The sequence below is a fragment of the Oncorhynchus clarkii genome, chromosome 9, assembly GCF_045791955.1.
Source record: "Oncorhynchus clarkii lewisi isolate Uvic-CL-2024 chromosome 9, UVic_Ocla_1.0, whole genome shotgun sequence".
NCBI lineage: Eukaryota > Metazoa > Chordata > Actinopteri > Salmoniformes > Salmonidae > Oncorhynchus > Oncorhynchus clarkii.
The window spans coordinates 27,693,393-27,716,387 of record NC_092155.1 but is presented as its reverse complement, the minus strand read 5'-3'; the positions used below and the strand labels follow the sequence as shown (position 1 = coordinate 27,716,387).

Below are 22,995 nucleotides of genomic sequence, written 5' to 3'. Positions count from 1 at the left end.
AAGCAATCAGTGTAGCTATTAAGTAGAACATAAAGCATCAGAGGCCATTACAGCTATGCTTTTATGTTCTTGTGCAACTCCATTGAAATGTAGCCATCAAAAGGGTGTCTGTGCTCTTAAGAGGGTGACGCAGCCTTCACAACAGGACAGGCCTAAATTGGTCGATCTTTTGTCTGGCGAGGCGCGAGGCAAATCCTTAAAGCATATTTTGAGTGGCTTGGCGTGTGCACGTCTATTTTGCGAGCGCTTTGAGGGGCGCTGACACTTTCCTATTTTCTGCCTGACACTCCTCGTCACGTCACGTCCATAACCAGATTTGTCTGTCCATGGCTCAAGACGAAAGAAGACAGCCTGCCTTCAGTCAGTCAAGGCTTGCCACTTCTTAATTTCTTGTTCTTCTGTTTCTTTTTGCCCCCCTTTCTTATTTGTTGTCTTCATAATGTAGGAAAGCACTTTTTTGCCCCCTTTTTCCCTAGTCTTTCCAATGTGGGGAAAGGTGAGGTACTCTTTGTGTGTGCCCTGTGTACTTTTTTGGAAAATGTGAAATGCCATGGACCGGTATCCCTTTGCCTGGCCATGTGACACATGGAGAGATTACACTTGGGCTCGACCCAGAGAGAGAGAATACCCATCTCTTACACACTAAATGGCAGTGTTACGAAACTAAAATGGGCCCCTCTCGAGATAGGGCCACTGGCGTTTGGTCTCTTCTCCTCCTTCACCGGTGTATGGGGTGTGTAGTCTAGGATTGTTTGTATGTGTGTGGTTTCTGTGTGTCTACAGTATCTGCACCCATCAAGTCCGCTCTCGCTCCTCATACAGCCTCAAAATAAGAGTGAGAGAAAGAGCTCCTCTACTCTGTGACTGTTAAGTACAACCGAGTTCTTCTCAGAATGTCACTTAGCTTCTGCACAGCAATACACAGGAAATGGGTAAATATTCAATTTAAGGAAATGCAATAGCATTGTTTGCCTTTTCCCTTGGACGGTGTTGATGGTTGTTTTCAGCCTAGTCATACAGGCCAGATGCTGGACTGGAATTGCTTGCTGTATACCCACACAGTACAATATTCTCCTCATTTATTTAGCTAGCGGCACAGTTACGTATGGGCGGCTGCAGTGAAACAGAGAAACACAGGCGGAGGCGTTCAGGGAAATGGGCTGGTAAAATGGAGATCAATAGGCCATCCAGATGAATGGGCCTGAACCAGAGGAGGAAATGGGAATAAAGCTATTCTCTTTCATCTTTCCCCCCATCTATCCCTCCATTTCATAATGGAAAAAGAGTAACACTTGAGTGAGTCAACGTTTTTGGCACCATTCAGGGCCCTCCCTCCCTCCGTTGTAAAAGGGGGGAATATTCTTCAGGGATCCTGCTGGTTATGGCAGTTGATTGTGATATTTGGCCTTCTCCTCCCCTTCCTCCCTCTCTCCTCCTCCTCCGCCTCTTCACTTTCTCTTCATTCATTTCCAGAAAATGTGCAGGGCAAATACAATATGATGTGACCTTAAACACAGATCAGATTCAATATTTCTTAAGGGACCTCATCTCTGGTGTTGGAAAGAAAATGGTTGTAAAATGACTACCAGTGTTCTTGTCGGCATGGTTACTATACAGATGTAGGATCTGAATTTGAGGCAGTTTGCTGCATCAACAGGACATGCGAATTATTACATGGATTATAATTAATGCACATGCTTTTTAGGGGTTGATACATTTTTCGTTAGGGCAAATCAAGTCTGACATTTTGAAAGTGAAAATGACAAACTTTTGAAGCCTTTGTAAACCTCGAATACACTACAAGTTTGCATTTCTTGTTCAAGAACAAAATAGTGATCAAATTAAGATCCTACATCTGTAGAATTTGATGCCGATTTAACAGATATTTTATATATATATATATATATATATATATATGTGTGTATATATGTGTGTGTATATATATATTTTTTTGCATAGGAGTTCTAAATGCATGTGTGAATGCAGTCATAGAAATGCTGGGAGGAAAGACTTGAGACATACCCTTCTGCTGGTGATGTAAAGTATAGTACTTAAGTGCAAATACTTTTTGGGGGTATCTGTACTTTACTTTAGTATTTATATTTTTGACTACTTTTAATTTTATTTCACTACGTTGACAAAGAAAATAATGCATGTTTTACTCAGTACATTTTCCGTAACACCCAAAAGCAATCATTACATTTTTAATGTTTAGCAGGACAGGAAAATGGTCCACTTATCAAGAGAACATCCCTGGTCTTCCCTGCTGATTCTGATCTGGCGGACTCACTAAACACAAATGCTTTGTTTGTAAATTAGGACTGAGTGTTAGTGTGCCCCGGGCTATCTGTCTAGTTTGAAATGATTCATCCTTTTACTGTTGATACTTAAGTACAGTGGGGCAAAAAAGTATTTAGTCAGCCACCAATTGTGCAAGTTCTCCCACTTAAGAAGATGAGAGAGGCCTGTAATTTTCATCATAGGTACACTTCAACTTCGACAGACAAAATGAGAAAAAAAATCACATTGTAGGATTTTTAATGAATTTATTTGCAAATCATGGTGGAAAATAAGTATTTGGTCACCTATAAACAAATTGTATTTACTTTTCGTACTTTCACTCAACGTATTTGTTACGGTTTTCTTCCTGGGAAGGAGAGGCGGACCAAAATGCAGCGTGGTTATAGTTGAACATCTTTAATAAAGATGATAACGTGAACAATATACATATACAAAACAAGAAACCGTGGAAAAACCGAAACAGTCCTAATTGGTGCAAAACACAGAGACAGGAAACAATCACCCACAAAACCCAACACAAAACAGGCTACCTAAATATGGTTCCCAATCAGAGACAATGACTAACACCTGCCTCTGATTGAGAACCATATCAGGCCAAACACAGAAACCGACAAACTAGACACACAACATAGAATGCCCACCCAGCTCACGTCCTGACCAACACTAAAACAAGGAAAACACACCAGAACTATGGTCAGAACCTGACAGTATTTTACTGGGTGACTGGAATTTTTACTTGAGTCATTTTCTATTAAGGTATCTTTACTTTAACTCTTTCCACCACTGCCTCCTGCAGATACACCGACTCAATTCTGCCTAAAGCGAACAAATGGCGACAGTCTCCCTTTCATCTGACAACCCACATATCACCCACCACTGTCAATGCCCTCCCTCCAACATGGACTGGTGTCATAGATAGTATTGCTATAATGAGGGGTTAATGTGAGCAGCGACATTATGGAGGTGCTTTGAAGAACCTTTCTCACTTACCCCCTATTGGGTAAATTAATCGAATGAATAAGCAAATATCCACTCTCCATTCAGAGGACCAGAGGGGAAATCTGCATGGCTTTAAAAAGAAAGCGGTTTGTGTGCATCCCAAATGGCACCCTATTTCCTATGTGGTGCACTACTACTTTTGACAAAGGCCCATAGGGAATAGAATGCTATTTGGGACACAGGCCCCTTCTAGGACTTCCCTCCATTCCCCTTTGGTTTACTCCGGTCTGCTGCTCAGATCACTGTTTATAGGAAACACCATTCTAAATAAACTATATCCATCAGCTGTCACATAACATTAACCACCTGGCTATTTATCGCTCTCCTTGTCAAAGGCGTTAAGGGGCGCTTTTTGGGGGGAAAGGAGATTATCGCTAGAACCTTATTGCTAGAACCGTGTGTTGTATGAACTTGGCTGGGCTTGGTCTGTAATAATGCAGAATAAAAAAAAAGAGGTGGAGACGGGGGAGACAGGGAGGGAGAGAGAGACAGACAGAGATAGACAGGGGTGGCAGGGGGAGAGGAGGTGGTAGTGGGAGATGGGGGAGACAGGGAGGGAGAGAGAGACAGACAGAGATAGACAGGGGTGGCAGGGGGAGAGGGGGTGGTAGTGGGAGATGGGGGAGACAGGGAGGGAGAGAGAGACAGACAGAGATAGACAGGGGTGGCAGGGGGAGAGGGGGTGGTAGTGGGAGATGGGGGAGACAGGGAGGGAGAGAGAGACAGACAGAGATAGACAGGGGTGGCAGGGGGAGAGGGGGTGGTAGTGGGAGATGGGGGAGACAGGGAGGGAGAGAGAGACAGACAGAGATAGACAGGGGTGGCAGGGGGAGAGGGGGTGGTAGTGGGAGATGGGGGAGACAGGGAGGGAGAGAGAGACAGACAGAGATAGACAGGGGTGGCAGGGGGAGAGGGGGTGGTAGTGGGAGATTGGGGAGACAGGGAGGGAGAGAGAGACAGACAGACAAAGATAGACAGGGGTGGCAGGGGGAGACGGGTGGCAGGGGAGACGGGGTGGGAGATTGGGGAGACAGGGAGGGAGAGAGAGACAGACAGACAGACAAAGATAGGCAGGGGGAGAGGGGGTGGTAGTGGGAGACAGGGAGGGAGAGAGAGACAGACAGACAGATAAAGATAGACAGGGGTGGCAGGGGGAGAGGGGGTGGTAGTGGGAGACGGGTGGCAGGGGGAGACGGGGTGGTAGTGGGAGACGGGGGAGACAGGGAGGGAGAGAGAGACAGACAGAGATCGACAGGGGTGGCAGGGGGAGACGGGTGGCAGGGGGAGACGGGGTGGTAGAGGAAGATGGGGGAGACAGGGAGGGAGAGAGAGACAGACAGAGATAGACAGGGGTGGCAGGGGGAGACGGGTGGCAGGGGGAGACGGGGTAGTAGTGGGAGACGGGGGAGACAGGGAGGGAGAGAGAGACAGACAGAGATAGACAGGGGTGGCAGGGGGAGACGGGTGACAGGGGGAGACGGGTGGCAGGGGGAGACGGGTGGCAGGGGGAGAGGGGGTGGTAGTGGGAGACGGGGGAGACAGGGAGGGAGAGCGAGACAGACAGAGATAGACAGGGGGAGACGGGTGGCAGGGGGAGACGGGTGGCAGGGGGAGACGGGGTGGTAGAGGAAGATGGGGGAGACAGGGAGGGAGAGAGAGACAGACAGAGATAGACAGGGGTGGCAGGGGGAGACGGGTGGCAGGGGGAGACGGGGTAGTAGTGGGAGACGGGGGAGACAGGGAGGGAGAGAGAGACAGACAGAGATAGACAGGGGTGGCAGGGGGAGACGGGTGACAGGGGGAGACGGGTGGCAGGGGGAGACGGGTGGCAGGGGGAGAGGGGGTGGTAGTGGGAGACGGGGGAGACAGGGAGGGAGAGCGAGACAGACAGAGATAGACAGGGGGAGACGGGTGGCAGGGGGAGACGGGTGGCAGGGGGAGACGGGGTGGTAGAGGGAGATGGGGGAGACAGGGAGGGAGAGAGAGACAGACAGATAGACAGGGGTAGCAGGGGGAGACGGGTGGCAGGGGGAGACGGGTGGCAGGGGGAGAGGGGGTGGTAGTGGGAGACGGGGGAGACAGGGAGGGAGAGCGAGACAGACAGAGATAGACAGGGGGAGACGGGTGGCAGGGGGAGACGGGTGGCAGGGGGAGACGGGGTGGTAGAGGGAGATGGGGGAGACAGGGAGGGAGAGAGAGACAGACAGACAGACAAAGATAGACAGGGGTGGCAGGGGGAGACGGGTGGCAGGGGGAGACGGGGTGGTAGTGGGAGATTTGGGAGACAGGGAGGGAGAGAGAGACAGACAGACAGACAGACAAAGATAGACAGGGGTGGCAGGGGGAGACGGGTGGCAGGGGGAGACGGGGTGGTAGTGGGAGACGGGGTGGTAGAGGGAGATGGGGGAGACAGGGAGGGAGAGAGAGACAGACAGACAGACAAAGATAGACAGGGGTGGCAGGGGGAGACGGGTGGCAGGGGGAGACGGGGTGGTAGTGGGAGATTTGGGAGACAGGGAGGGAGAGAGAGACAGACAGACAGACAAAGATAGACAGGGGTGGCAGGGGGAGACGGGTGGCAGGGGGAGACGGGGTGGTAGTGGGAGATTGGGGAGACAGGGAGGGAGAGAGAGACAGACAGACAGACAGACAAAGATAGACAGGGGTGGCAGGGGGAGACGGGTGGCAGGGGGAGACGGGGTGGTAGTGGGAGATTGGGGAGACAGGGAGGGAGAGAGAGACAGACAGACAGACAAAGATAGACAGGGGTGGCAGGGGGAGACGGGTGGCAGGGGGAGACGGGGTGGTAGTGGGAGATTGGGGAGACAGGGAGGGAGAGAGAGACAGACAGACAGACAGACAAAGATAGACAGGGGTGGCAGGGGGAGACGGGTTGGCAGGGGGAGATGGGGTGGAAGGGGGAGACGGGGTGGCAGAGGGTGGCAGGGGGAGACAAGGGGTGGCAGGGGGAGACAAGGGGTGGCAGGGGGAGATGGGAAGACGGGGTTGCAGCTGGTGGCGGGGGGAGACAGGGTGGCAGAGGGAGACGGGTGGCAGGGGGAGATGGGAAGACTGGGTGGCAGAGGGTGATGGGGTGGAAGGGGGAGACAAGGGGTGGCAGGGGGAGATGGGATGACGGGGTTGCAGCTGGTGGCGGGGGGAGACAGGGGGAGATGGGAAGATGGGGTGGCAGAGGGTGATGGGGTGGAAGGGGGCGATGGGGAGACAGAGGCGGATACATAGATCCAACACATCAAACCTACAACCTGGCTGGCTGGCTGTTTTCTCTGGCATCACACATGGCCTAGATATTTCATTGGGATTCAGCGTTAATGACTGTTAAACTTGGGCTAAGCTAATACCATTAGCTCTATCCGCTTTTTCCCTGTCCGTGTATACGTGTGCGTGTGCGTGTGCGTGTGTGTGTGTGTGCGATATGCCAGATTGTGATATAACTGTCATTACTTTGACCATACTAGAAATGTTGGATGGTAGGCTCAGAAACATTTCCTGTTGCTATATAATTGTTATTCCATGCACCAATTTAATCTCATGCTGTGGATTTCCCATAGAATTGATTGGTTGACTTCCTCCTTCGGCATTGAATCAAAATGGAAATGCCATGTAGTATCGCAGTGTGTCTGGCCTTTTATATTGTCTCCCATGGACTTTGTCTTACAAGGAAGTCTAAAACAGGCATTAAACCAACTGGTTGTTTTCTGGACCCGATAGAAGACCAGTGAATCTCCGATAACTCAACTCAGAACCCCACTTCCCTTGGTTGGCCCTCTTTCTGCTGATGTGTGGTGGAAAAATGCTTACGACCCTATAGAATGCTATAGAATGTTGTGTGGAACACAGAAGTGTGTAGTGGGGAGTTGTGTAGGGAGCGGATTAAGCTGTCATGCCACACTGTGAACAGTCGACCTCGGCGGCTTGATCAATGTCGTCCAGGCAGAAGATAATAAACTGGTTAGGGCTCTCCCCCATGGCTTTAATTGAACAAGTGCATGTCACACATACGTCCGTCCATCTAGGCAGAGAGCCTGCTGGGCATTGGATGTTTTGGATGTGGAGATACGGTACACAGTCTCCTGGTAAAGTAAGTTAATCGAGAAGCTACAGGCTTCAAGACGCTCTAACCCTATCAAGGCTTCTCAACATGGACACTGGACGTGTGCGGGTAACGATTGTTGAGTGGGAATGTGGTTGTCTTTCAATTTGTAGAGCATTTTTCGTGCTCTATTTTGACATTTCATCGGAGTGGCTTTAAGCGCTAAAATATACTCACTAGACATTTTTCAAGAACCTTAGGCCCTTCAATTTATCAGTTAAAACTATGGTTGACTCCTGGTGCTATTGGAATCTGTGTGTCTAAGGGCTGTCCCCCACATTCTGTCCAGGTCCTCACTACAAACAGGTGGCAAGCTACACTTCTCAGAGCAGGACACTGTAGCTTCTACCACAGCAACCGTGTTCTCAATTATCAATGATATTGTACTAACAAAAGGGACGTATCAAGTAAAGTCTCGGCGCTAAATGAAGGCACAAACAACACATTCTGTTGCAGTAGTTTAGCCTACATAAAAAATACAATTTTGCTACTGTTACCTGGGTTCGACAGAAGGTTATTCTAGACGTGTCTTTCCTTGCGTTTCTCTGAGAAAAGACACTTCTGAAGACACTGGGTTGAAACATCATTGATTTAGAGAGATTCTGCAGGAGTCCCAACTGGACATTGACAAGTGTTCCCTCCACTCCCACAGCCCTATAGCAGTGAATGAAAAACCTCTTACACCTGCCTTATTCAGTGGTTCTCCAAACCTTTCTGAGCCCTATCCACTATTCATGATCCTGGGGAGAAGATTGTCTGACCTTTTCGTTAAAATGTTAGGGCAAATTAGTTGTCAAAGTTGCCAGACGTGGCTGCCATGCTAAAGCATCACACCCTGCGGGTGTTCCCTATGACAGCCTACCTGCCTTCTAACCTTTGAGCTACATGGGGGAAAAGAACCTAACTCCGAGTTAGTGGTTCAGTTCTCTTCCCGCTGACATTATATCTCAATGACTCAGCGTTGTTACTTGAAGACTTCAGCCCCTGGTTATGAATGTAGAACACAGTGAGAAAGACAGTGGGCTGAACATAACGATACCCAAAGACACACAGCATTATGAGTAACGTGTGAGACGATGTGGCAGATAGGCAGCACTTGCAGTGAACACAAGTGTTTGGAAAAAATAGATGAAATACTCGATGCGTGCTTCTCTGCTGTTCAAATCTCTTATTAAGGATAATGTTTGAGATGGGGGTTTATTCAGTGCAACAGGACCCAGTCCTAATTAGGTAGCCATCCATATTAGGAAACCATTTTTGCTAATTTAGTTCATTTGTCGACTCACTGTGTCGACTCCCCCCCCCCCCCACACACTTTTCACCTACTTCCTCCCCTGAATAACTAGTGGGTTTTTAACAAGGCCCAAATCTCAGCAAACTTTTATTGTGGAGTAAACAGTAATCTGGTGGTGAACAACCAGCCCCTAGAGGGCCTGACTTCATTACCTTACGTAATGGCTTTTAAAATAAATGCTATTGCATTCCCTCAATGAGCATTAGTTATTCCTGCTTAGTAATCAGGTAGGGGTGTGTGTGCGTGTGTGTGTGTGTGTGTCCCACCACCAGATCAGCTTTTTCAGACGCCCACAATGGGGGGGGGGGGGGGGTTGTGCTCTAATGAAAAATGTAGGTAATTTTCAGCAAGATATTCAAAACCAAGTCTTTTTAGTCCTGCAAAAAAATAAAATAACTGAACATGTGACAGCATTCTGAAGTATTGCACTTTGTGTGAGATAATATTACTAGAGAGACACCACACCCCTCTCTTTCTCTGTCTGTGAATGTTTAATGTAAAGGCGTAGCTAAGAGGCCAGCCAGGCAGCTCTGCTGAATGTCCAGTATACCCAATATCCTCTAACTGTATCAGCCTTGAGATGACACATATTCCCACAGTATAATTCAGAGCTAATACTGTTTCTCTGACTTTCCCACCTCTTGCTCATGTGGCCTCCCTCTGACCTTGAGGCTTACTTTGATGAGGATAGATCAAAGAAGAATCAAGGGTTACTGACTTTGGAAGTCTCTTGAACAGTAAGATACAGTAGTACAAAGTTAACACCAGACTTTTTGAACCCCGGGTTCAGACGTAGCCTTCCGTAGTTTGGCTGTCCCCCCCCCCTGCATGCTAAGTTTTAGAGTTGAGTAATTGAATTTCGCACGTTGGCCTGTTTGGGTAGCCAAATAACCCTTTAACGTTCTTAGAGTGTACAAATACATTTGTCTGACCAGAACCCCAACCTGTACAGTATGGAGAACCATTAGCATATTCATTATTTCTCAGTGATTATAATGTAGATAATGCCTATGTATTAACCACTTAAAGCTAGCCGTCGGTCACCCATTACTGGTTGCACTCTCACCCTCTCAATACACAGCCTGAGTCACACAGAGCAGTGGATTCAAATAGGAGAGCCAGAGTAGTTAAAGTACATTCATCATGTCCTCTTCCTTGCCATCTCTCAGGCTATTAGGTCTCCCTTTTCCTTCTTTCTCCCTCCCTCTTTCTCTTTCCCCCTGCCTCTCTCTCCCTCCCTCTATCTCTGGCTAAGTTCAACATTGACTGTTGGCTAATTAAGGGCTATGATCAAGAGGATCAGCAGCCATTCCATCCATATTTGATGAGCTCTCTCTCTCTCTCTCCGATTTACACACAATGGGGGGTGGTTGTAATCAGCATTTTGGAAATGCAGGCAAATAATTATTTACTCAGATAATGGCAGTGTTTATGCAGGCGACGGATGGGCTTGATATTTTTTTCATATGATAAAATGCAACACTGATTAGGTAATGACATGGTTGGGTGGCTGTCAGATATGTCCCAGATATGTTGACGTGTCATAGAGTCAGTCTGCTCATACAGTATTATCAGTATAATTTACAATACACCCAAATGAACATGACCTTACCTCTGCAGCCTATGAAACACCCTGACCTATGAAACCATTTTTATTGTGATCATTTTTTTGGGGGGGGGGGGGGGATTGCTTACTCAGATTAAATGTCAGGAATTGTAAAAAACTGAGTTTAAATGTATTTGGCGAAGGTGTATGTAAACTTCCGACTTCAACTGTATGTATGTATGTATGTATGTACGTACAGTGGGGCAAAAAAGTATTTAGTCAGCCACCAATTGTGCAAGTTCTCCCACTTAAAAAGACGAGAGAGGCCTGTAATTTTCAGCATAAGTACACTTCAACTATGACAGACAAAATGAGAAAAAAAATCCAGAAAATCACATTGTAGGATTTTTAATGAATTTATTTGCAAATGATGGTGGAAAATAAGTATTTAGTCAATAACAAAAGTTTATCTCAATACTTTGTTATATACCCTTTGTTGGCAATGACAGAGGTCAAACGTTTTCTGTAAGTCTTCACAAGGTTTTCACACACTGTTGCTGGTATTTTGGCCCATTCCTCCATGCAGATCTCCTCTAGAGCAGTGATGTTTTGGGGCTGTTGGTGGGCAACACGGACTTTCAACCCTCCAAAGATTTTCTATGGGGTTGAGATCTGGAGACTGGCTAGGCCACTCCAGGACCTTGAAATGCTTCTTACGAAGCCACTCCTTCGTTGCCAGGGCGGTGTGTTTGGGATCATTGTCATGCTGAAAGACCCAGCCACGTTTCATCTTCAATGCCCTTGCTGATGGAAGGAGGTTTTCACTCAAAATCTCACGATACATGGCCCCATTCATTGTTTCCTTTACACGGATCAGTCGTCCTGGTTCCTTTGCAGAAAAACAGCCCCAAAGCATGATGTTTCCACTCCCATGCTTCACAGTAGGTATGGTGTTCTTTGGATGCAACTCAGCATTCTTTGTCCTCCAAACACGACGAGTTAAGTTTTTACCAAAAAGTTATATTTTGGTTTCATCTGACCATATGACATTCTCCCAATCTTCTTCTGGATCATCCAAATGCTCTCTAGCAAACTTCAGATGGGCCTGGACATGTACTGGCTTAAGCAGGGAGACACGTCTGGCACTGCAGGATTTGAGTCCCTGGCGGCGTAGTGTGTTACTGATGGTACGCTTTGTTACTTTGGTCCCAGCTCTCTGCAGGTCATTCACTAGGTCCCCCCGTGTGGTTCTGGGATTTTTGCTCACCGTTCTTGTGATCATTTTGACCCCACGGGGTGAGATCTTGCGTGGAGCCCCAGATCGAGGGAGATTATCAGTGGTCTTGTATGTCTTCCATTTCCTAATAATTGCTCCCACAGTTGATTTCTTCAAACCAAGCTGCTTACCTATTGCAGATTCAGTCTTCCCAGCCTGGTACAGGTCTACAATTTTGTTTCTGGTGTCCTTTGACAGCTATTTGGTCTCGGCCATAGTGGAGTTTGGAGTGTGACTGTTTGAGGTTGTGGACAGGTGTCTTTTATACTGATAACAAGTTCAAACAGGTGCCATTAATACAGGTAACGAGTGGAGAACAGAGGAGCCTCTTAAAGAAGAAGTTACAGGTCTGTGAGAGCCAGAAATCTTGCTTATTTTCCATCATAATTTGCAAATAAATTCATTACAAATCCTACAATGTGATTTTCTGGATTTTTTTTCTCATTTTGTCTGTCATAGTTGAAGTGTACCTATGATGAAAATTACAGGCCTCTCTCATCTTTTTAAGTGGGAGAACTTGCACAATTGGTGGCTGACTAAATACTTTTTTGCCCCACTGTACATACATACATACATACATACAGTTGAAGTCGGAAGTTTACATACACCTTCGCCAAATACATTTAAACTCAGTTTTTTACAATCCCATTCATTTTTTTCTGAGTAAGCAATCCCTGTCTTAGGTCAGTTAGGATCTCCACTTTATTTTAAGAATGTGACATGTTAGAATAATAGAAGAGAGGTTTGATTTATTTCAGCTTTTATTTCTTTCATCACATTCCCAGTGTTTCAGAAGTTTAAATACACTCAATTATTATTTGGTAGCATTGCCTTTAAATTGTTTAACTTGTTTCAAATGTTTAATGCAGCCTTCCACAAGCTTCCCACAATAAATTGGGTGAATTTTGGCCCATTCCTCCTGACAGAGCTGGTGTAACTGAGTCAGGTTTGTAGGCCTCCTTGCACGCACATGCTTTTTCAGTTCTGCCCACATTTTTTTCTATAGGATTGAAGTCAGGGCTTTGTGATGGCCACTCTAGTACCTTGCCTTTTGTTGTCCTTAAGCCATTTTGCCACAACTTTGGAAGTATGCTTGGGGTCGTTGTCCATTTGGAAGACCCATTTGCAACCAAGCTTTAACTACCTGACTGATGTCTCGAGATGTTGCTTCAATATATCCACATAATTGTCCATCCTCATGATGCCATCTATTTTGTGAAGTGCACCAGTCCCTCCTGCGGCAAAGCACCCCCACAACATGATGCTGCCACTCCCATGCTTCACAGTTGGGAGGGTGTTCTTCGGCTTGAAAGCCTCCCCCTTTTTCTTTCAAACATAACGATGGTCATTATGGCCAAACAGTTCTATTTTTGTTTCCTCCAGCATCTTCACAAGGTCCTTTGCTGTTGTTCTGGGATTGATTTGCACTTTTCACACCAAAGTGTGTTCACCTCTAGGAGACAGAACGTCTCCTTCCTGAGCGGTATGCCGGCTGCGTGGTCCCATGGTGTTTATACTTGCATGCTATTTTTTGTACAGATGAACGTGGTACCTTCAGGTGTTTGGAAATTGCTCCCAATGATGAACCAGACTTATGGAGGTCTACAATTGTTTTTCTGAGGTCTTGGCTGATTTCTTTTTTAATTTTCCCATGATGTCAAGCAAAGAGGCACTGAGTTTGATGGTAGGCCTTGAAATACATCCACAGGTACATTGACTCAAATTATGTCAATTAGCCTATCAGAAGCGTCTAAAGCCATGACATCATTTTCTGGAATATTCTAAGCTGTTTGAAGGCACAGTCAACTTGGTGTATGTAAACTTCTGACCCACTGGAATCATGATACAATTAATTATAAGTGAAATAATCTGTCTGTAAATAATTGTTAGAAAAATATAAGTATATGTCCTAACTGACTTGCCAAAACTATAGTTTGTTAACAAGAAATTTGTGGAGTGGTTAAAAAACGAGTTTTAATGACTGCAACCTAAGTGTATGGTACCTTCCGACTTCAACTGTATATGTGATGTGAGGTGATTGCCATCTAAGAGGCAACATCTTTTTTTGCGGTAGTGCTGTCTGCCGGCAGTAATTATCTCTGATTGATTGAGAGATTCAAGGAGCTATCATCATTAACTAACATAATAGATGCAAAACATTGAATATTTATATTCATGCAGTTCAAAATTCATTTTGTAACTTTGCCTCAGAAGTGTTAACTGCAGGGCAGCTCCCACATCATATGGAAGAATGTGCCTTCCTGATTTAGGAGACACGGTGAACAGTTGGGAGTTGGAGCCATTCTCATCGTAAAACGTTTCCTTAGTGTTAAATACAGGCTGTGAACAAACTTGTATAAATTGATGGTTCGGATTATGGGATGCCATGCTCATACTTGTTCATCTTCTGTTGCCGTTAAAGGGTTGTTCAGATTCAATTAGATCTGTGCACCATACTGTTTTTATGACTAACTCAGAATATGAGCTTTCCAGAAGTTGTTTATAAATTACAGAGATCAGTCCTTTCGGGAGCCCAGATAATGTTTTTAGGAATCCTATCATTTGGATGGCTGACCTAAGTTGTACATATAGGAAAAAAAGATATGCCTAGTAATTAGTTTGTGACTTTCAAATCTTGGAATGTACCCAAACCATTACTGTCCATGATATTGGCAAGGATATGGAGTCAACATTTGGACCATTGGGGGAGATCGAAAGACATTATTGTGAAATACTGTTATATGCCATTCTGATTCCCAGTTGCATTGTTTTTCAAATCCCAATAGCCAGGGGGAGACAAGGGAAGCATTTAACTATGGAAATTCAGCTGTGGCAATATACAGTGCCTTCAGAAAGTTTTTACACTGCCTGTTGTTACAGCCTGCATTTCAAATGGATTACATTGAGATGTTGTGTCACTGGCCTACACACAAAAACCCATAATGTCAAAGTGGAATTATGTTTTTAGAAATGTTTACAAATGTAATAAAAAATGAAACGCTGAAATGTCTTTAGTCATTAAGTATTCAACCCCTTTGTTATGGCAAGCCTAAATAAAACATAAAAACAAGAGCTTAACAAGGTTTACATAATGAGTTGCATGGACAATAATAGCATTTAACATTATTTTTGAATGACTACAGTACCTCATATCTGTACCCCACACATACAATTATCTGTAAGGTTCATCAGTTGAGCAGTGAACTTCAAACACAGATTCAACCACAAAGACCAGGGAGGCTTTCCAATGTTTCGCAAAGAAGGGCACCTATTGGTAGATTGGCAAACATAACAAAAAGCAGACATTGAATATCCCTTTGAGCATGGTGAAGTTATTCATTACACTGTGGATGGTGTATCAGTATACAGTGCCTTGCAAAAGTATTCATCCCCCTTGGAGTTTTTCCTATTTTGTTGTATTACAACCTGTAATTTAAATAGATTTTTTATTTTAGATTTCATGTAATGGACAGACACACAATAGTTCAAATTGGTGAAGTGAAACGAAAAAAATTACTTATTTAAAAAAATCAAAAACGTGAAAGTGGTGCGTGCATATGTATTCACCCCCTTTGCTATGAAGGCCCTAAATAACATCTGGTGCAACCAATTACCTTCAGAAGTCACATAATTAGTTAAATAAAGTCCACCAGTGTGCAAGCTAAGTGTCACATGATCTGTCACATGATCTCAGTATATACACACCTATTCTGAAAGGCCCCAGAGTCTGCAACACCACTAAGCAAGGGGCACCACAAAGCAAGCAACACCATGAAGACCAAGAAGCTCTCCAAACAGGTCAAGGACAAAGTTGTGGAGAAGTACAGATCAGGGTTGGGTTATAAAAAAATATCAGAAACTTTTAACATCCCACAGAGCACCATTAAATCCATTATTCAAAAATGGAAAGAATTTGGCACCATCACAAACCTGCCAAGAACAAAAACTCACAGACCAGGCAAGGATGGCATTAATCAGAGAGGCAACAAAGATAACCTGAAGGAGCAGCAAAGCTCCACAGCAGAGATTAGAGTATCTGTCCATAGGACCACTTTAAGCCGCACAATCCACAGAGCTGGGCGTTGCGGAAGTGTGGCCAGAAAAAAAGCTCTTGCTTAAAGGCATGTGGGAGACTCCCCAAACATATTGAAGAATGTACTCTGGTGAGATGAGACTAAAATTGATTTTTTGGGCCATCAAGGAAAATGCTATGTCTGGCGCAAACCCAACATCTGTCATCACCCCAAGAACACCATCCCGACAGTGAAGCATGGTGGTCGCAGCATAATGCTGTGGGGATGTTTTTCATCGGCAGGGACTGGGAATATGGTCAGAATTGAAGGAATGATGGATGGCACGAAATACAGGGAAATTCTTGAGGGAAAACTGTTTTAGACTTTCAGAGATTTGAGACAGGGAGTGAGGTTCACCTTCAAGCAGGGCAATAACCCTAAGCATACTGCTAAAGCAAAACTTGAGTGGTTTAAGGGGAAACATGTAAATGTCTTGGAATGGCCTAGTCAAAGCCCAGACATCAATCCAATTGAGAATTTGTGGTATGGCTTAAAGATTGATGTACACCATCGGAACCCATCGAACTTGAAGGAGCTGGAGCAGTTTTGCCTTGAAGAATGGGCAACAATCCCAGTGGCTAGATGTGCTAAGCTTATAGAGACATACCCAAAGAGACTTGCAGCTGTAATTGCTGCAAAAGGTGGCTCTACAAAGTATTGACTTTGGGGGGGGGAGTGAATAGTTATGCATGCTCAAGTTCTGTTTCTTTGTCTTATTTCTTGTTTGTTACACAATAAAAAATATTTTGCATCTTCAAAGTGGTAGGCATGTTGTGTAAATCAAATAATACAAACCCCCCAAAAATACATTTTAATTCCAGGTTGTAAGGCAACAAAATAGGAAAAATGCCAAGGGGGGTGAATACTTTCGCAAGCCACTGTACCCAGTCACTACAAAGATACATTCACTCCTTCATAACTCAGTTTCCATAGAGGAAGGAAACCTCTCAGGGATTTCACAATGAGGCCAATGGTGACTTTGAAACAGTTACAGAGTTTTTAATGGCTGTGATAGAAAACTGATGATGGATCAACATAATTGTAGTTATTTCACAATAATAACCTAAAAGACAGAGTGAAAAGAAGGAAGCCTGTACACAATACAAATATTCCAAAACATGTATCCTGTTTGCAATAAGGCACTACAGTAAGAAAAGTCCTGAATACAAAGAGTTATGTTTGGGGCAAATACAACACATCACTGAGTACCACTTATCATATTTTTTTAGCATGGTGACAGCTGCATCATGTTATGGGTATGCTTGTCATCAGCAAGGACTAATTAGTTTTTTGGATTAAAACAAATGGAACGGAGCTAATCATAGGCAAAATCCTAGAGGAAAACCTGTTTCTGTCTGCTTTCCAACAGACACTGGGAGACAAATTCACCTTTCTGCAGGACAAGAACCTAAAACACAAGGGCAAATCTACACTGGAGTTGCTTACCAAGACGATGTGGAATGTTCCTCAGTGGCCTAGTTACAGTTTTGACTTAAATCAGCTTGAAAATCTATGACAAGATTTTAAAATGGCTGTCTAGCAATGATCAACAACCAATTTGACAGAGCTTGAAGTATATTTATGCAAATATTGTACAATCCTGGTGTGCAAAGAGCTTAAAAACTTTCCCAGACAGACTCACAGCTGTAATTGCTGCCAAAGGTGATTCTAACATTTATTGACTCAGGGGTGTGAATAACTATGTACAGTAAATTAGATATTTCTGTATTTCATTTTCAATAAATTAGACACATTTTCTAAAAACATGTTTTCACTTTGTTATTGTGTATAGATGAGTGAGAGGGGAAAACATTATTAAATTCATTTTGAATTTAGGCTGTAACACAACAACATGTGGAATAAGTCAAGTGGCATGAATTATTTTTGAAGGCACTGTATTCATTTTAACAGTACATATTTGGCCAGTTAAAGCAACGGGGATATTCGTCCATCTACTGAGTGATCTGGGTTACCTTGATTTACTTAAAAGGTAATTGGAAACAGGTTAATAACCTTATAGTTTAACTGTACATACAGTGTAGTATAATAAGTCAGACGCCTTCAACCAACACAAGGTTGTCTGGAGTAGACTGGCTTGAATAGCTATTCTCCTTATTTCAGTGTCACCCTGTAAACCTGCCATTTTTATTTTTATTTTTACGAGCCAGACCCCATTTCTGGAGGGCAAAGGCATGTTAAAAGGAATGTGGATCCACAAATGAGATCGCCTGAATGGGGTATTATGGAGAGGGCATAGGTGGAATTGTTGCATCTGGCAGCCACCTTTACAAATGGCATTTAAAGATTAGCAGCGTAGACATTGAAATGGCATCTGGAATTAGATGACGGAATGCACTGGTGTCACATTGAAATATAATAGATATTTGAGAAATGGACAGAGTTTATTTATTTTTTTATACCAATGGGGAAAATTTAAAATGGGCTCTTGGAGCACCTTCAGGAATTGCTTGATTTGAGCCATTGCTCCGCCTACATACTTTAACCTCGCAACGAGAAACAATGTTATTTTGAACAAAAGTAAACGGAACAAAAACGTGAAGTTAATCAATATACACTACCGTTCAAAAGTTTGGTCACTTAGAAATGTCCTTGTTTTTTAAAAGAAAAACCCATTTTTTTCTGTCCATTTAAAATAACATCAAATTGATCAGAAATACAGTGTAGACATTGTTAATGTTGTAAATGACTGACTATTGTAGCTGGAAACGGCTTATTTATTTCAATGGAATGTCTACGTAGGCGTACAGAGGCCCATTATCAGCAACCATCACTCCTGTGTTCCAGTGGCACGTTGTGTTAGCTAATCCAAGTTTATCATTTTAAAAGGGTAATTGATCATTAGAAAACCCTTTTGCAATTATGTTAGTACAGCTGAAAATGGTTGTTCTGATTAAAGAAGCAATAAAACTGGCCTTCTTTACACTAGTTGAGTATCTGGAGCATCAGCATTTGTGGGGTCGATTACAGGCTCAAAATGGCTAGAAAAAAAAAAACTTTCTTCCCAAACTCATCAGTCTATTCTTGTTCTGAGAAATGAAGGCTATTCCATGCAAGAATTTGCCAAGTAACTGAAGTTCTCGTACAATGCTGTGGACTACTCCCTTCAGAGAACAGCGCAAACTATCTATAACCAGAATAGAAAGAGGAGTGGTAGGCCCCGGTGCACAACTGAGTAAGAGGTATATTAAGTATATTAGAGTGTCTAGTCTGAGAAACAGACGGCTCACACGTCCTCAACTGGCAGCTTCATGAAATAGTGCCCGCAAAACACCAGTCTCAACGTCAACCGTGAAGAGGCAGAGTTGCAATGAAAAAAACATATCGCAGACTGGACAATAAAAATAAAATATTAAGATGGGCAAAAGAACACAGACACTGGACAGAGGAACTCTACCTAGAAGGCCAGCATCCCGGAGTCGCCTCTCCACTGTTGATGTTGAGACTGGTTTTTGTGGGTACTATTTATTGAAGCTGCCAGTTGAGGACTTGTGAGACATCTGTTTCTCAAATTAGACACTCTAATATACTTGTCCTCTTGCTCAGTTGTGCACCGGGGCCTCCCACTCCTCTTTCTATTCTGGTTAAAGACAGTTTGCGCTGTTCTGTGAAGGGAGTAGTACAGTACGCAGCGTTGTACGAGATCTTCAGTTTCTTGGCAATTTCTTGCATGGAATAGCCTTCATTTCTCAGAACAAGAATAGACTGAAGAGTTTCAGAAGAAAGTTATTTGTTTCTGGCCATTTTGAGCCTGTAATCGAACCCACAAATGCTGATGCTCCAGATACTCAACTAGTCTAAAGAAGGCCAGTTTTATTGCTTCTTTAATCCGCACAACATTTTGAAGCTGTGCTAACATAATTGCAAAAGGGTTTTCTAATGATCAATTAGCCTTTTAAAATTATAAACTTGGATTAGCTAACACAACGTGCCATTGGAACACAGGAGTGATGGCTGCTGATAATGGGCCTCTGTACGCCTATGTAGATTTTCCATAAAAAATCTGCCATTTTCGGCTACAATAGTCATTTACAAAATCAACAATGTCTACACTGTATTTCTGATCAATGTGATGCTATTTTTTAATGGACAAAAAAATATATACAGTGCCTTGCGAAAGTATTCGGCCCCCTTGAACTTTGCGACCTTTTGCCACATTTCAGGCTTCAAACATAAAGATATAAAACTGTATTTTTTTGTGAAGAATCAACAACAAGTGGGACACAATCATGAAGTGGAACGACATTTATTGGATATTTCAAACTTTTTTAACAAATCAAAAACTGAAAAATTGTGCGTGCAAAATAATTCAGCCCCTTTACTTTCAGTGCAGCAAACTCTCTCCAGAAGTTCAGTGTGGATCTCTGAATGATCCAATGTTGACCTAAATGACTAATGATGATAAATACAATCCACCTGTGTGTAATCAAGTCTCCGTATAAATGCACCTGCACTGTGATAGTCTCAGAGGTCCGTCAAAAGCGCAGAGAGCATCATGAAGAACAAGGAACACACCAGGCAGGTCCGAGATACTGTTGTAAAGAAGTTTAAAGCCGGATTTGGATACAAAGATATTTCCCAAGCTTTAAACATCCCAAGGAGCACTGTGCAAGCGATAATATTGAAATGGAAGGAGTATCAGACCACTGCAAATCTACCAAGACCTGGCCGTCCCTCTAAACTTTCAGCTCATACAAGGAGAAGACTGATCAGAGATGCAGCCAAGAGGCCCATGATCACTCTGGATGAACTGCAGAGATCTACAGCTGAGGTGGGAGACTCTGTCCATAGGACAACAATCAGTCGTATATTGCACAAATCTGGCCTTTATGGAAGAGTGGCAAGAAGAAAGCCATTTCTTAAAGATATCCATAAAAAGTGTAATTTAAAGTTTGCCACACGCCACCTGGGAGACACACCAAACATGTGGAAGAAGGTGCTCTGGTCAGATGAAACCAAAATTGAACTTTCTGGCAACAATGCAAACGTTATGTTTGGCGTAAAAGCAACACAGCTGAACACACCATCCCCACTGTCAAACATGGTGGTGGCAGCATCATGGTTTGGGCCTGCTTTTCTTCAGCAGGGACAGGGAAGATGGTTAAAATCGATGGGAAGATGGATGGAGCCAAATACAGGACCATTCTGGAAGAAAACCTGATGGAGTCTGCAAAAGACCTGAGACTGGGACAGAGATTTGTCTTCCAACAAGACAATGATCCAAAACATAAAGCAAAATCTACAATGGAATGGTTCAAAAATAAACATATCCAGGTGTTAGAATGGCCAAGTCAAAGTCCAGACCTGAATCTAATCGAGAATCTGTTGAAAGAACTGAAAACTGCTGTTCACAAATGCTCTCCATCCAACCTCACTGAGCTCGAGCTGTTTTGCAAGGAGGAATGGGAAAAAATGTCAGTCTCTCGATGTGCAAAACTGATAGAGACATACCCCAAGCGACTTACAGCTGTAATCGCAGCAAAAGGTGGCGCTACAAAGTATTAACTTAAGGGGGCTGAATAATTTTGCACGCCCAATTTTTCAGTTTTTGATTTGTTAAAAAAGTTTGAAATATCCAATAAATGTCGTTCCACTTCATGATTGTGTCCCACTTGTTGTTGATTCTTCACAAGAAAATACAGTTTTATATCTTTATGTTTGAAGCCTGAAATGTGGCAAAAGGTCGCAAAGTTCAAGGGGGCCGAATACTTTCGCAAGGCACTGTATATTTCAAAAACAAGGACATTTCTAAGTGACCTCAAACTTTTGAACGGTAGTATACACTACCGGCACAGAGGGAGTTTTTCTAAATTTGAATTTGGCTTGCCCAATTTGACTCTATTCCCTTGTTTTGACAATCGTGCCACAACTGGGACCAATGCCCAGTGCTCACACAAGTCTGACGAAATGAAATCCCTGCAAATGCAAGGCATTGCAATAGGATGATCAAACACACATGATGCAACCAACACGTGTCTCAAACCAATTCCAAACAAGATTCGATAACTGCACAAAATACAGTTGGAATTGTGTGGGGCCTATTCTGAGTTGGACAACACTGGCTATACTCATGTGATCTTAAGTAATAACCGCCTTTAGCCTCTGTCACCCCTCTCTGTCCTCCTCTACTATGTCGTTATTGTGTTTGTCCCCCTGCTGTCCCTTCTCTCTCCATGGCCCATCTCTGAGGAGGCTGAAGCAGCTCTGATAGATGTAGCTGGCCCCTGTGAGTGACACACACACACACACACACACACACACACACACACACACACACACACACATACACACATACACACACACACACACACACACACACACACACACACACACACACACACAGGGACCTGTATTTTAAGTGGTATTCGAGTAATCACTCATGGGATGTGTGATTGCAGAACCATGATCTGGGTCTGTTTACCTTTGCAATGAACCAATATTGTTCACATTACCAATACCTGAACTGACTACCCTGCCAGAGTTCACAAACAATCACACATAATCCCAACACAAGATTACAATCAAATTGGTTTCAGAGACCAATCTCCTTTTAGATGTATAAAATGTGTCTCACCCTGCTAACTACCTAAGACACCTTCCGTTTAAATTGTGAACAGTTTATCGGCACATTAATTTCCCCAAGCAAGCTTGGATCCGCAGATATGCAGATACAAACGATAAATATGCACATATTTATCTACAGTAAACACGGCCTCTCTGGAAAAACTGTTACCCTTTTGACGTTTATAGCCTTCGCACAGCTTTGCTGCTCTTGCCAGCACAGCATGCATGGAATTAAAAGCTCACTTTTATGCTTATTGCAATCTGTCTTACTTCAGTGGAGAAAAGAGAGCCGGCGACAGGTGGTGGTTTTTAATGCTGAAGGGATTCCAAAATGGCCATCAGGATGTGAACTTGTTTGTTTACAAGTTGTTGTGTATAAGCCTTACTTGGCCAGGTGTCAGGGGCTTATGAGCCAGACTGAGGAGTTTGGCTCTTTAGACTAGAGGCTGGTTTAATAGGAACAGACATAATAGGGCCTAAGTTTAGATGGAACGCGTGCTCCTAGCCAGGTCAGGATGGACCCACCTGTCTATTTCCAGTGAACTACATTGATCTCTGTTCTCTGGAAACATTGATCTCCAGTTAGAAAATAACAAAAGTACTGAATGCTCCGTTTACAGGGAAGAGTACCAGTTTACTGCAATTGCCCAGTTCTCTCTCACTATTTCACAATCAATTATCTGTGATCAGACTAACCATAATTGATAGCTTTGTTGTTGGTGTGAGCCAAACACGTCAGTGCTGTGTTTTACTTGCAACGTTTTTCCGGTAGAATTGGTAACGTTTCCTTTCAGCCACAATCTTATTGAC

At 43.8% G+C, this 22,995-nt stretch overlaps 1 protein-coding gene across 1 annotated transcript in view; it reads left to right on the top strand.

Annotated features, from left to right (window-relative positions):
- Positions 1-22,995, top strand: part of LOC139416164 (neurexin-2-like) — a 968,379-nt gene that overhangs the window by 180,650 nt on the left and 764,734 nt on the right. The gene's annotated exons all lie outside the window — the stretch shown is intronic.